General features: G+C 40.8%; 1 protein-coding gene and 1 non-coding gene across 2 annotated transcripts in view; one reads left to right on the top strand and one right to left on the bottom strand.

The window, feature by feature from the left end:
• Nucleotides 1-14,920, bottom strand: part of nrxn2b (neurexin 2b) — a 493,790-nt gene that overhangs the window by 152,584 nt on the left and 326,286 nt on the right. The gene's annotated exons all lie outside the window — the stretch shown is intronic.
• trnac-gca lies at nt 4,038-4,109 on the top strand. Its single transcript has one exon. It is a non-coding gene; the product is annotated as a tRNA-Cys (tRNA).

The following is a 14,920-nucleotide window of genomic DNA, read 5'->3' as shown; positions in this document are numbered from 1 at the left end:
CCGAGAAGATATTTATCTATTTATATGTTTATGTGTTTATTTATTCATCTATTTGCTCGCTTGTTTGTTTATATCATTCGGAGATAATTTAAATTGAAAGCTCATACAGAGATTAAGCTCCAGTAGGTGTAATGGATAATTTAAATGTGTTTTTCCGAAGAGACGGTTTTTAAAATAACTTTTCAGACGGCAATGTTTAGGTCATTTCCATACAGAGAAAAAGATGATGACTGCATTACCATAAGCTGCTGTTAAATCATGCCTGGAGCAAACTCTGGTAATGCTACAGTATCTGCGCTTTAGGTTTTTATTAAACTGTAATCAAAACAAACTTTGGGGAAATATAAAACTAAACAAGAGAGAAGATGCCAATAACAGCACGAATACAAGCAGTATCTTGTGCATGCACATAAAGAAGCAGGTCCCAATTAAATAGTGTATGACAGCAACATCATAGAAGTCCTACCTAAAAGTTAGAGGATTTGACAAAAAACTTCAGTGAAGTAGAGAATCAGGAGGAAAACAACACAAGTCAGGCAGGTGAAAAGCACACATACACCATAATGCACACTGTCTGCAGACAAGCCAACACCTCTCAGCACACCTGTAGTTCCGAAAATCCCCTGCATGGCTGTGTAAGCATCCAGATGCCCAGCTGGGCTCCTGGAGATTTGGCTGCCAAAAGCAATCTGACGGGTAACAGCATCTGTGGGGCTATTCTTGGTCCCATCTACACTAAAGCCACCCTGACCTGGTGTGCCAAACCCGTGTCAAGGCTTGGGCCATTACTTTCCTTTCCACCTTTCTCCATTCCCAGCCTCAGCAGGTGCCTTTCTAACGTGGTTGAACAGGCAGGCTGTGCAGCCTTAAAAACAAGCAGCCATTTGGAAGAAAGAGCTGACATGGTGGCAAGAGCGGGGCAAAGTTGGCATGGGTCTGAAAAATAGTCCTGCACAACACAAGTCACTGGGCTCATGTCCTTCTCAGGAAATTATTGGACTCAGTAGAGATAAGGATGGATAGATATGGGAGAAGCAGCAAAGGGATGAGTGCAAGTGGAAATTCAGACCTTGAGTGAGCGCAGATGACAACCTGGGCAGAGTCTGCCCGCTCTCATTTGTGTTTGCTTCTTTGTATTTTTTCCCTCCTCATCCTAGTTAAATAGAACTTGCAACAGTTTCCCGAACTTGCTTTACATCTCACTGCACATGCTAAACCTACAGTGAACAGGTACATGCAGTGAATAGATGAGAAAAAGAAAGAAAATAAATCAAACTGACAAAGACAGAAACCCCATCTGAAAGGCTAACCAAGAACTTAATAAAAAGAGAAAAATAAACTTACTTGGGCGGCAGGGGAAATCTTAGACATCTCAAAACTTGAGCAAATAATATTTGCATTGATAGACACCCCTCTGGGCAAAAGGAGAAAATATGTATTTTGACCCTTTAAATTATTATGGGCAGGACACAGCTGTGTTTCCATCTCCGTGAAGCGATAGCTAAAATGCACGGCACATAAACCTATACAGTATACACACGTAGATGGATTGTGAGTTTTCAAGAAGCCCCGAAGGTCTGTGGTGCAATTTTTTAAAAACAACACTGTTCATATTACCAATATAAACACAATGCATATAAACATATCAAATCAATATTTCTAATATTCTCCAGCATTGTTTCTAGTTTGGCCCAATTTTTCACTGTGAACGTGCACAATAAAAAACTATTTAAGCATGGAATAAAAATCTATTCTAAACTCAGTAAGTAAACCAGCAGTAAACAAAGAAAGCATAAAAGCAGGAATGATCAGGGGACCCCACAAAAACAGAGAGGAGTTTTTCAGTGGTGAATTAGATCCTTGTCACTGTTAATTTGCATCATGGTTGGAGAGTTTCGCCGCTCTGAAGCCTGAGCAGACTAGGCAAGAAATCCTGTGCCAGGAGCTGGAGCAGCAGGCGTGGGAGGGCCTGTAACCCAAGCAGGGGGAGGGTGGCAGTATTTGACTGGCAGCAAGGCACAGAATGACCCCCGCCCTGCAGCCTGGGTTCGAGGTTAATGAGAGCCCTGAGTGCACGGGTGAAGGAGGGGGAGAAATAATACAGAGAAATGATATGAAAATGGACCAAAAGCACAAGGAGGAGAAAAGATAGAGCAGCCGAGATTGAAATACAGCATGTGTGAAATATTGAATGATGTCTTCACATATCTCCATACTTGCATCCACCATCTCTTCAGCATCCGCTGAAAGGGTGGATCGAGAACGGAAAATGAAAAAAATCCACCAGGGAGTTGGAAACAACAAAAGATGTGACATCTCCGCCTGGTTTTGATTTGGATTCTTTTCTCTGCAGCCTTCATTTCTTTAGACTCAAGGTAGAACTAATGAGCATATGTAGTCTATATACATATTCAGTGTCAGGTGACATTGACATTTGTGTTTTTTCCTCTATGTCCAACAGAACATGCTATGAATTAACAATACAGGTTTTTCATTGAATGTGAGACATAGAATAGGTGAAATGTGACAATGCAGTGGGTGGTGAATACTAATATTAGTGGCAGTGGTTACCTGTAGTTGTTCATATAATGGGCATCCATCCTTAACAGTGTGCTAAATAATGATTTCAATGCAGATATATCTTATTGGATACAATCCTGAAACACATTTATAAATGTACTGGACTGGAATCTTGAGAAAATACAAAACTGTTTTCTAAAAAGTACAGAGATAATAAACTGCTAAGCAGTCTATTATGTATTAAAAATGTTTGTAATCAATCTTAGTTCATGCTGCATCTAACCTGGAGTTGCTCTTGTTTCTTTGCCCCACTAGACTTTTGCAGCGCCTCCTCTTCCATCTTTTCTTTCTGCCATCACCTTTTCCATTCCTATCATTTCTTTCTAGTGGCTGCCTTCCCTTCACTTTTTCCTTATCTCCCTCTCTAGCTTGCTTGCTTCTTTCCAAGCCCCTGAAAACTCATACATATACATGTCATCTTCCCCACAGCGCGGCAAGTGCGTTAAGCCCAGCTTGGAAATTAATGGCCCCTGAGCAATGCAGCGGTCGCAACAAAACCACATGCACTCTTTGGCACGGGTGGTGGGGAGACTGTTAACAGTGGTGTGAATAGATGAAAATAGAAAATGGAGAGTCTATATGCATATCTTTTAGCTAGAGAGAGATTAAAGAAAGTTCCAAAATAAGATATCCACTCTTTAAAAAACAGCTGATATCTAAATATTCAAAATTCTAGCACTGTTAAATGGATCTATGGCACAAATATATTTTATTGACAATTAAAACATTATCCTCTGAATAAGTTGTAAAGTTATTTGAGCTTAAAAAAGTGCTGCTTCACCTCCAGCATCCTGCATACACATGAGACAGATCACCACAACTGGATATGTCAGGAAACAGTGTGCATGGCTGAAAATCAGAGATAATACAAGAGCCATGTATGCACATAAAGGACGATACATTGCTCTGCTAGACTGCAGTGCTGCCTTCTGTTGTAGTCTAGTAAGAGGGAAACTGATGCTAAAAACAGGATTTGTTGTTGTAGTGTTAACATCGTCCCATGATGGAGGAAACTTCAATGACATGAATGAGACTGTGACAAAGAATTAGACTTGAATGAGACATTAGCTCGATTCTCGCCTATGATGTTAAACCCGCATTGTCACAAGGTGACAGTTTGAAATGGCAGCACAATACAGCTGGCTGGTGAACACTTTAGATGTGAATCAAAGGAGTGACAGAAACAACTTCACAAACTGTACACACTGAGAAAATGACAGAATTGGTTGGTTAAGGCACCAACAGCCCATGTTTCAATATTTTCTGTACTTTGGAAAACTTGTTGAACTACATTTTAACAAGTCTTAATCATCCACTACGTAGGGCAGTGGATCAAGTATGCTCTGCTTGATTTCCCGCTAGCCCAACCCACTGCTCTTGACAACCACGTTTGGGAACCTCTGCTTTGGACATTTCACCAATGAACAGAATACATATATCTTCACATGACAGTCAGTGGGGGTATAGCTCAGTGGTAGAGCATTTGACTGCAGATCAAGAGGTCTCTGGTTCAAGTCCGGATGCCCCCTGACTTTATACAAGTTCTCCAAAGGTTTGACTTAATCGTTGCTAATGTCCACTGTGTAGCTGCCAAGTTTAGACGTTTTGTTCCTGTGATGTCTGTGGATGCAGTTAACTAATTAATGTGGTTCGAATCCCAGCTCCAGTAGGGGTCCTTAGGCAAGACCTCCTTATGCTTACCCTTGTAAGTCGCTTTGGATAAAAGCGTCTGCCGAATAACTAAATGTAAATGTGACACATAGCATAAGGAAAGTAATAGGGGTAAATGAGGAGAAGGCAATAACAGATAAAGGATCACAGGAAGAAACTGAGGCCATATAGTGGCTCAGGAGGGTTGGACCAAGATGATACAAAGCTGGAAATACATGTGGGATAAAATAAACATAACACTTATGAAATATGCAGGTCTAGTGTGTGTTACACAGGTGTATGAAAGGTATTTCTCGAGCAGAGCAACATGGTGCAGTAGACATTAGAGGCAATCTCTTCTTTTTTGTGCTTCCCCTCCTTTATCGAAGGACTTTAAACACACTAACTCTCAGACTCTCGCAGCCGCATGCCCACCTCCAGCTTATATTTGATTCACCCTACTGCTCCTGAAATAACAATGAGTGATGGTAAAATGGATCCCAATGAAAGGAAAGTATTTTCTGAGTGAGTCAGAATCTATAAGAACTATTACACTCTGCATTTACCCAGTCTCTTTCTGAATTTATCTTGCTGGACTAAGGCCACGGTTCTTTCATTTTAACATTATACAGGGGAATATTATTGCAAAGATGACTTCCTCTACATCATCAAAGACTTTATTTACCCACTCTGTTAAATTCCCTTGGCAATGCCACTATTTCTCACAGATGCTGAATTCAGATCCCAGTTTGTTTGTTTTGCTACCTTTCCATTTTCCCTTTGTCTTTCTTCCACCATTTCTACCTCATTTATTTCTGCTTCTACCCATCTCTCTCTTTCACTGAAGAATTAATCAAACAGGCAACAAGGATGACACTGATGAATATACAACAGAACATCTTTCCATGTAACACACACCCACCTATTCCCTAAGACGTCCCACCTCTCACCCTCCAAATGGGTGTGTATGTGTGTTTCGTGAGCTCTGTCCAAGCTATCCTGAGACTCAATCTATTCTTTTCCCCCCAAAAAAGTGATAATTGCTGTTACTACACTGGCATAAAACAGGCACTTTAATCATCTGACACACTCAGACAAAGAAGCAACCATGAACACACAAAGACTTTGGCAGCCAAATGACAAGAGAGATGGATTGTTGAGTGTTGACCAGCATTAGAATAAATAAAAATCCAGCCGACCCCTGATCATTATCATTATTCAGTTAACTGTGTCGCAAATGCTGGCGTAAGTGGTGGTGGGCTTAACCATTTGGCTGGACAATGGCATGAACATCATCAGCACTCACTATGCGGTGGTTTGCACTGATAAGACTGATTAAGACCCCTGCCTTGCAGACCTTCACATAAAGTACACATTCCTTATCCATGAAGAATGAATGTGACTTTAATAATTAGTATACTGAGCTGGCAATGACTTAAAAATCCCATTCCCTTTGAGACCCACCCATTTTTTATATTCAAAAAGAAACCTAGCCTCTTAGAGACATCCACACTTCCACCTCGCACACATCTGACAGGTCTCATGCTGCGAACATCAGCATTGGGTTAAAGACAGATCCTCTTCCTGGTGCTAAGAGGATTGGCTGGCTATAGACCAGTGACTGTGAAGGCTGCAGGCGCCCTGATGTGGACTTCAGAAAGGAAGAGGGGGCCAAGTTTGCGAAGCCTTGAAGCTAAGAGACAACCCAAACTAAGTTTAATAATCGCACCGTCTAAAGTCCTCTACTGAACTGGTAAAAAGTGCTGAGTGAAACTTTATCTGTAGGTAAGGCCAATGACTTGATCCATCCGCAGTCAAAGGTTATCTTTGTTTTCCTTGAAGCTAGTCCAGACCTGTGGATGTTTTCATAATTCAATATTTTAAAATGGCTGCAGATGGGCTTCATTTTGTATGTTTTGGCTTTTATTTCACTTTTGGAATAATCAAGGCCTTAGGTCTGACAACATTTCCTTAGTGATTACCACCATCAGTACTGAAATAAGACTCCATGTTTAAAGAAAACTGCAGCATCGTCCCTGCACTATGCACTGTATTTTTGATAGTATGAATTGCAAAAGATGGACAGAGATGATAGTCTTAGAGAAAGAAGGATTCAAATATTATATGGAACTGTGTATTGTCCAGTTGTGGAAAGACATTTACCTAAGTAATAAAAGTTCTGAGGTATTTCTATTTTACTTGTACATGTACAGTGTACTTCTACACTGTGATACTAATATTTTTACATAGGTGAATGATGCAGAATTTGACAGACCTGGTTGTGATACGCTGTTCTAAAGTGGAAACATTAAAACAGCTTATTTTCCAACATCCACAGCCATTTGCTTGCTTGTTTGTATAAGGATATGTTAAGGGTGTTTGTGTGTTTGCCTCTTTCTCATGAACTTCTGGCTGTGCTCGTCTTTCTTTCTCTGTAACATCGAACAGTTACAGATTTGACTCCCAGCAGAAGTCGCTGGTGGGCGCTTAGTGCAGCCAAGCATTGCAGGCATAAAGAGACAGGTATAGATCCAGTCCCACTGGAACGCTGAACCATGCCTTCACGCTATGCACTGCTGAACTAACATCTTTTTCTGTACAAAGTGATTCTGAACCAGGATGGACGGATCTAAATTTGTCCTCTTTAGATCATATTTGTTTTTTTCATTATGTGTTGTATCAGAATTGCAAAATTTCAATTTTACTGATGAGATCACAAAACCTTTATGTATTTTATTACCTATCTTGTTCACACACCACTACACTCTGTTACTACTCTACACAGACACCAGCAAAAGTGAAAATCAGTGGTAACAATAATGATAGTGTGTAAATAGCTGATGTCAGCATAAAGTAAGAGACCCTTGGGCTTATTTCTGTCCAAATCCATCCAAGAATGCAAGTCAGTCCCACTTTTCCATATTTATAATTCACCACAGATAAGATACAACCATCCTTATCCTATGCATTAAGCCTAGATGTCTGTCTGCAGAACAGCATTAGGCATCTAATGTAGCTTTCTGCTCTACAGCTCTGTGTTTTCTCCATCTCCCTCATCAACCTTTCCGTTCCATAGGGTTAGATCCATCAACTACCTAGCCATCGATCAGCCTTGGCATTACTTTCTTCTGTCTGCTTCCTAGGTTGAGCTCATAAAACATCTGAGACATTATTGTGCATTAGACAATAAAGATGTGCTGCAGGGAAAATCCATTAGTGTCTATAGAGAGAGGTGGCATGAATAGAAATGTCTAAGGTCTTGACTGAGATGATCCATCTTGCACTCTTGGGGTGATGTGCAGCAGCGTTTGTGCTTTATGTGAGTGAACATGTGCTACAATGTCTACAATAGTCAGTGTTCCTAGGGTGGATTTGCATGTTAGTATGTGGGAGCAGACATTGTCATTTCATTGATATGGAGTCGTTGGAGGCATTTTTCTCTCAATTAATTCCTACCCCTGCTATAGTTACTGTCAAACACACAGTCTTGTGTTATTTGCCCTTTTTCACCTTGTCAGTAGTTTGGCTTCAGGAGACTTCATAGATTCTGGTACTGATATTGATGCTTCCATAGATGACCTTCAACTAAGATAACCCACTTGACATTCTGTCTACTTCCACTGTATGGTCGTATTTAACCAAGATCAACACTTAATTGATAGAAAGAACTGGAAGATATCTACAATCCCAAAAACTACTGGCTTTATGTACTGTATCACAGTGTTTCGATTACATTTTGTCCCTTTATCACCATTTACATTTCCATGATGTTTACAGAGCACAGTTGTGCTTCCACATTGAAGTCTATATTAGCTTTTTGACTTTTTTAGTCATATGACAGATGCTTCTATCCAAAGCAAATTACATGTGAGGTACAAGGCAAGCAAAAAATCTAGGTAAAAAAATAGAATCATTTTTTTGCTGCTGAACATTAAAGGTGTTTAACAATAAGACCCAGCCCTTATAAACACAATTTCCCATGAACCCTAGTTGTGCACAGGCCAATTGTCACAGTTTGACAGAATAGGAAAGTTGATAAGATGATGGGTGGCATTGAGATCAGGCATCTTTGGAATAACTGCAGGGCAAGAGAACTGAGCACTAGATGTTTTCAGACAGCAGTAATTACAACTTAAGACATTACGTCCCTATTCTGCTGCTCTGAGTGGCGTCATTGGATCCACTCCCGGTTTATTAGTAGAGAAATGGTTATTATTTTTTAAACCTAGTTTTTTTTAGGTTTTTAAGTTTTGTTTTTTTTTTCTCCTTCAATTATTCAAGTTTGGTTGGGTGGTAAGGGTTCATTGTATACTACTTGTAGTTGGAACTACAATAATGGCAACATCTGGCACAATACTTTCATAATGTTGGATATAATTAACCACTAAACCTCCAAGGAGCTGCTAGTGGGCTGTAGACCTTAGGTCTAGTTAAATATTTATCTATGCAGGGACAGTCAACTGAGCATGCTTGCTCTTTTACAGCAATACTCTGACATTCATACAGCCCTACTGGGAGCTACCCAGATAGATCAGATTCTGCTAATGCTGGTCACTGCACACACGAGCTGAAAACAGTTTGTGCCTTGGGTCCTCTCCCCTGAGAGATAACAGTGGTATTCTTTCTCCTCTGTCACAACCAAGCCTTTTCTAACCTAAAGGTTACTGCCTGTGCCTACTCACTTCCACTGTCGATTCTCATTCATCTTGCACATAGTTTAACTGTAACTGCCAATTCTTCCTCTTTTTTTGGCTGCCTTCTTACTCTTCTCTACCGCTGTTTTTCAGCAGGACTGTAAATTCAGGACAATGTAGGTTCTTCTCTAACACACAGGGTGGTCTCTGGGGAAGGATCCTATATGCAAGAAGACAACATGTCTCTCTTTTGCTTATGTGTTTTTAATGGTTGGGGTCATACAGTTAGGTCCATATATATTTAGACATAGTGACAGTGTTCATATTCTGCTATACCATATTCAGACACATTACAAATTTAGTTCACATCTTCCTCTAGAGGTGGATTTATGAATGAACCGGTATACAGTGACACAAATGTCATCATTATCCACATAGATTAACCATCCTTGACAAAGCATGACTCAGCTTGAAAAGGTAGTTGACAAGCTGAGGTATACATGTAGATAATGAGCAACTGACCCAGCAGTTGAAGACCAGCCAGAGAATGGAGCACACCTACTGGGCCAGATTAAATCCAACATTTATTATTTACTATGTATGTATATATAGTATCAGGCCAACACTGACAAACTGAATTTCTCTAAAAGGAATTTCTACAAGAAGATTTATCTTCTGTCAGGCACAGAAAACACTGTTTGCATCATCTGGTACTGACTTTACACAATGTTTGGTCATCTTGGCTAGTCCTGTTTCACACCATGCTTGCCAGTTCTGCATGACAAAATGTTCTTGTCCTGTTTATTTTCTGTGCATCAAAATGGTGTGCATCAAAATCCAGACAACAGCAAAAGCAACGACAATCTCCACCAATCTTTCCATCACATTGCACCCTCACTGGCAGAGGCATAAAAATGCTAATTGCTAACAAAACACCCACATGAGGGGTATTTCGTGTTTAAGGTAGATTTTGGCTAATATAGTCATGAGTCATGTTTGGCTGAATGGTTTAGTTTAGTCACATCCATCCATCCACTTGCCCACTCAAGGGTCAGGCTGGAGCCTATCCCAGCTATTATCAGGCAAGAGGGAGGGTACACCCTGGACAGGTCACCGGTCCAGGGCAGGGCAGACATACAGACACTCACACACTCACACCTATGGGCTATTTGGAGTCACCAATTGACCTGATGTGCAACCCACGCAGACACAGGGAGAACATGCAAACTCCGCACCCTGCCGACCTGTAGATTCAAACCAGAGTCCTTCTTGCTGTGAGGTTAACAGTGTTAACCACTACACCACTGTGCCGCCTTTAGTCACATGATTATCAAAAATATTGAAAGTGAAGTGCATATGGTGTAGTCCACACACAGCAGCTTACTCAGTCAAATGTTCTCAAGTCCTGCAACCTCAGTGACCTTAGAAACACATTTAGAAAAGTGCCTAGAGTGATCCATATTAATTCATTTTTTTAATCTGACATTTTCTTTAACAGTAGATAGATATTCGGGTAACCATGCAATGCGAATGTTGAAGCAGTGCTACACTGCTTGATTGTAAGTGAGCACAGCCGAGGACCAGAGCGATGGCAAGATTAGTGCCTGTTATCAGTTCTCTTGTGTGTTCTTGTACATTTAAGAGCTGTAAAGTAATAATAGCTGACAATAAAAACCAATCAGAGAGGCGCACGTTTGCAATATTACAGAGGTCTTTCAGTGCATTTTCCTTCCTGCATTTTTCCTTTGCAATGTTTTTTTCTATAGTGCATATAAGAAGGAGGCATCATTTTTCCACCTCACTGGTCATAGTATATCCCTGGATTAAATCCATTGTTGGTTGGCTTCTATCTTGGGCACCTCCCAGACACACTGTCAGCAAAAACCTTTTTGTAGCTGAGTAAGTCTACAACTGCTATCACAACAAAATTTTTGTCAGAAAAATCCAGTTTGTCAGTGTTGGCCCAATAAACTCTCTACTGTCACATATTCTTGACGATTTACTCTATAGGCACATTGTTCTGTGTTTGTGTTGCTGCCACAACAGCTACGTGTTGTGCCTTTTAAATACAGGTGCGTCGGAGCAGGTGTACACCTGCTGTGTATGCACTGTTTGCTAACAAGAACAGACACGGATGCATAAATCTGTTGCTGTGCTATGAATGTGTGTGTGTGTGTGTGTGTGTTTGCACATGTACAAACAACTAGGCCCAGTGACTGTGTAATTCAGACTGCAGGATACCCGAGGGTGCAGCCCTCTCTCCTCGCTCGGTTACTCAACGGGAAAAAAAGGAAACACACCCCCGATCCAGCAGCGGCTTGGAAACAAATTGAGCTAAAAGGTCAATCACCCCCTTACCCCCCACCTTACTTTAATTAACAAATCAGTTCGAAATGCCAGGGAACCGGGGGCTATGAAAATATCACACTGTAAAGTTGCTTCTTCCTCACTACTCAGCGCTAATTGGGTACCATTTAAGAGACCAGTGGATGCTGATCATTAGCTAATACACCAAGCTCTGTTCTATTGTTGGAATGGCTCTCTTCCTACAACTGTTAAGGTGACATTTTTCTTAACGATATCAGTTTTTGTTTATATTGCACCAAATGTTTCTGTCAGAACTCAAAGTAACTCCATGTAAAGTAAATGACATGAGGAAGTAAATATGTTTTGATAAAGCGTACAGACCCCAGACACCACTCTGACACCAATACTTGCTGAATACATTTGAGAAAATAAGATATCCTTAAACACAGTACTTGCCAAAAAGGCCGTGTCAGAGTTAGGTTGAGATATAGCCATTAGTGTGATTGGCAATGCTTTCTGGTACTAAGGCGATCCCCTCGAAACATCCCACATTTAATTTGTTCTTCTTTCATTCCTTCATCCATCCATCTTGACTTCTGTTAACTCACATTTCAATTAAAAGCAGGAGAAACAGGACCTCGCTTCTATTTGTTTGCAGGAGTGAGAGGAAATGCATCGGAAAAGTCAGTGCTGGAACTGAAATTAGCTTTAATGAGGGTACCAGAATAATAAACATAAAGCCTCTTTTTGGAGCAGAAGAGACAATTAAAAAGATAAAGAATGAAAGTAGTATGGTGCAGTAAGGGATCGTAGTGTAAAGGAAAGGAAAAAGAAATGGAAAATGGAGAGGAAAAGGTACAAATAAAGAAAAATAAGGATATCAGGGGTGCATGGAATGAAAATGATAGAGTGAGAGAGGAGAAAGCAGATGTCCATTTTAATGGCAAAACTAGCAAGACAGAGAAAAAGAAGATTTCTGCAATGTCTATGAAACTGTGGAGCTGGGAGATTCCCATTAGTATATTGTGTTACATGTGGTAATATAAGCTACAGAAATCTACATATATAAAGCCAAAGGGTGACGGTCAGCATCGGTGGCAGAAAACACCAACTCCTCTCAGAATATGCTGTCTTAGTATAAACAACAGCTATTACTAACGACAAGCATTTCCAACATGTCTGTCTTAACCAGCTTAAAGACGCTAAGGATGCAATATCTGAAACAGCAGTCAGATTAGAAGATGAGGGAAAACAACCATGGCAACCACCCATCACCATCCCATACAAACAATGTCATTAATTAAGTTTAGCTATTGATATCGAAATGTCTTCTGTTGTAATTTGACAATACCTTTAGCTGGTTTGCATGTTAAGTTGCTAAGTCTGGGGTGGACTTTAAATATGATCGATAGCAAAACAGACAGTATTTTACAGTATAACTGCTCCCACTTCTTTAAACATGAAAGTCAGTTAACACAAACTAATTGACAAAGACATGCCTGTTCTTAAAAATGGCTTTTTTCTTCCAGTTGTCAGCTGAATAATAAAGCACACTAATGTAGCCCAGAGGCTTGTTCAGTGGCTTTTAAACCAGGCCTGCACGGGGCTCTGTTTCTCTTCGGCATGCCATCACGGTTCCCGCCCTGCTCTGCTACACCGAGGGGACTTGCCCCAGGGGAGGCAATTAAGAGTGTCCGCTGTGCCGGTGACAGCTGCTCCAGCCGCAGTGCCGCTTCACACCACTGATGGGGAAATACTGCAGAACTTGCCCAGGAGGGTAGGAGATGAAACAGACAGAGTTGGAGGGGAAGAAGCAATCAATGAAGACCAGCAGTCAACCTGGATGCATCAAGCGATCATACTATGTTGGAGACAAATCCTTTATGGGGAGTGGCCAGAGTCATTCCCACCTTCACTGCAGCTGTGCAGCATGAGTTTTAAAAAGTCTGTTAAATACAACTGGAGACATATGTTATGTGAAATCAAAACTGACTGACCAAATAAAATGCTGGTGATTTACAGGAAAAGCCTGGCGGCACAAGGTTCCAGTTTTTCATAATGATTTTTTTTTTATTGATCTTTAGATGGTTATTTTTACAGCTGACATAAGCATCTAATGACATCACAACCGAGAGAGACCCGATTATCTGCATTACCTGATTGATTATCAATTAAATGTCATTTATTTCCATCACTTCTGGTCCTTTTTGATCTGTAAAACTCACTGCCCTTTCTTTACAGCTTCATATCTTCTTATTGCTGCGTTGTTGTTTTCTTAAGTGCACTACCTAGAATCCTTCGTCATCTTCTTGCCAAAGAGAGGGAGAGATCCCTGGGATGAGGAAAGTTAGAGTAAGCAGTATGATGTTTTCAGAGCACAATAATGTTACTGAATCAGGGGAGGTTTTCAATTGGTACCTTTGAGATAATACGCATGTTGCAGATCCAACAGCGGTCCACAGTTACATACTGTAGCAAGCAAGTGGAACGCCTGCCCTGTTTTTGTCCTTTTTCCCCCATGTGTTCACCTGAATCAACCCTGGAAAGTAAGATACAATCGCTTGCCATGAATAACTTCTGTTATTCAAAAGACTGATTTTACACTTTTGCTTCACAAGTCAATGACTGTTTTTCTTCACCACTGAAGGAACACAAACGTCTAAGCAAGCTGGATTTCACCTCACTCACTGAAGTGAGGGGGAAAGTGCACAATTGATATCACACTTCTCTAGTGCATTCTGCCATTTCTTTTTATCATTTTCTGGAAAACTCGGAGCCCAGCCTTGGCGCCACTGGCCTCAGATTCAGTCATACCAGCAGTCACCTGTGGGCTGGCGAAGCTCCCTGTTTCATGCAAGAGGTAAAGGCTGACATGCCAGCACACCTCTACTAGATATACCCAGTGGATTTTCACCAGCCACTTCTTAATACAGGGCAGCGCTTGAATGTCTGTTCACTGTCTGGAACTTCTGTAATAGTCAAGCTCCAAAAACAATTTTCAATGCAGCTTAACTGTGTTTTTACAACTGAAGTCACTCACAGACGGGATGCCAGGAAATACTGTTAGATAATAGAAGAAATCTGAAAAGCAGCAGTTTTTGACTAAAAAAGCCAGGCATAACATTTAGCCAAACATGTCCTCCATGTTTCCTAAGCTTTACCTCACGTCCAGCCCAACACTCATCAAAGCTGGGATGAAATAATTTAATAACTGTCTAGAAGGATCGATGTCTGAGAGCTCAGCAAAGATTTGTCCATCAAAGTATTGACTATTGATCTGTCTGTTTCAGCCAGTGTCTACAGAATAACGACCAACTTCTCCAAGGGAGTTTTAACACCATTTACATATCATGCTAAGTTAGGTGCAAATAGTTTAATATAGTAGCTCATTCATGTGATGAAAAACACGTCATAAGCATAAATGCCGTGATTTTCTCATCTGCTAATTTTTTGTCTTATAGCTTCTTCTTTGTGTATGACGTCCTTGAGCCTTGACGGGCATGTGAGAATTATCAGTTATCTCTTGTCACACCTGTAACAGAGTCTCTGTTCACGTCAAGCGTTCAGGGCTTAATTCATAATCAAACAGCAACGAGAAACTGACAGGCTGGAGTGGGTAATGTACTGCCGCTGTAAAACGCAGCTTCATCTGTCTTTCGTTTAGAGTTAACTTCAATCTTCCAGATGCTCAGATGCCAGCTCTTCCGCCACCCACCCACCCGCAGCCTACATGCACGCATGTACAAGTT

The sequence above is a fragment of the Anabas testudineus genome, chromosome 18, assembly GCF_900324465.2.
Source record: "Anabas testudineus chromosome 18, fAnaTes1.2, whole genome shotgun sequence".
Lineage (NCBI taxonomy): Eukaryota > Metazoa > Chordata > Actinopteri > Anabantiformes > Anabantidae > Anabas > Anabas testudineus.
The sequence above is the reverse complement of the archived record's forward strand: the minus strand, read 5'-3'. Positions and strand labels throughout refer to the sequence as shown.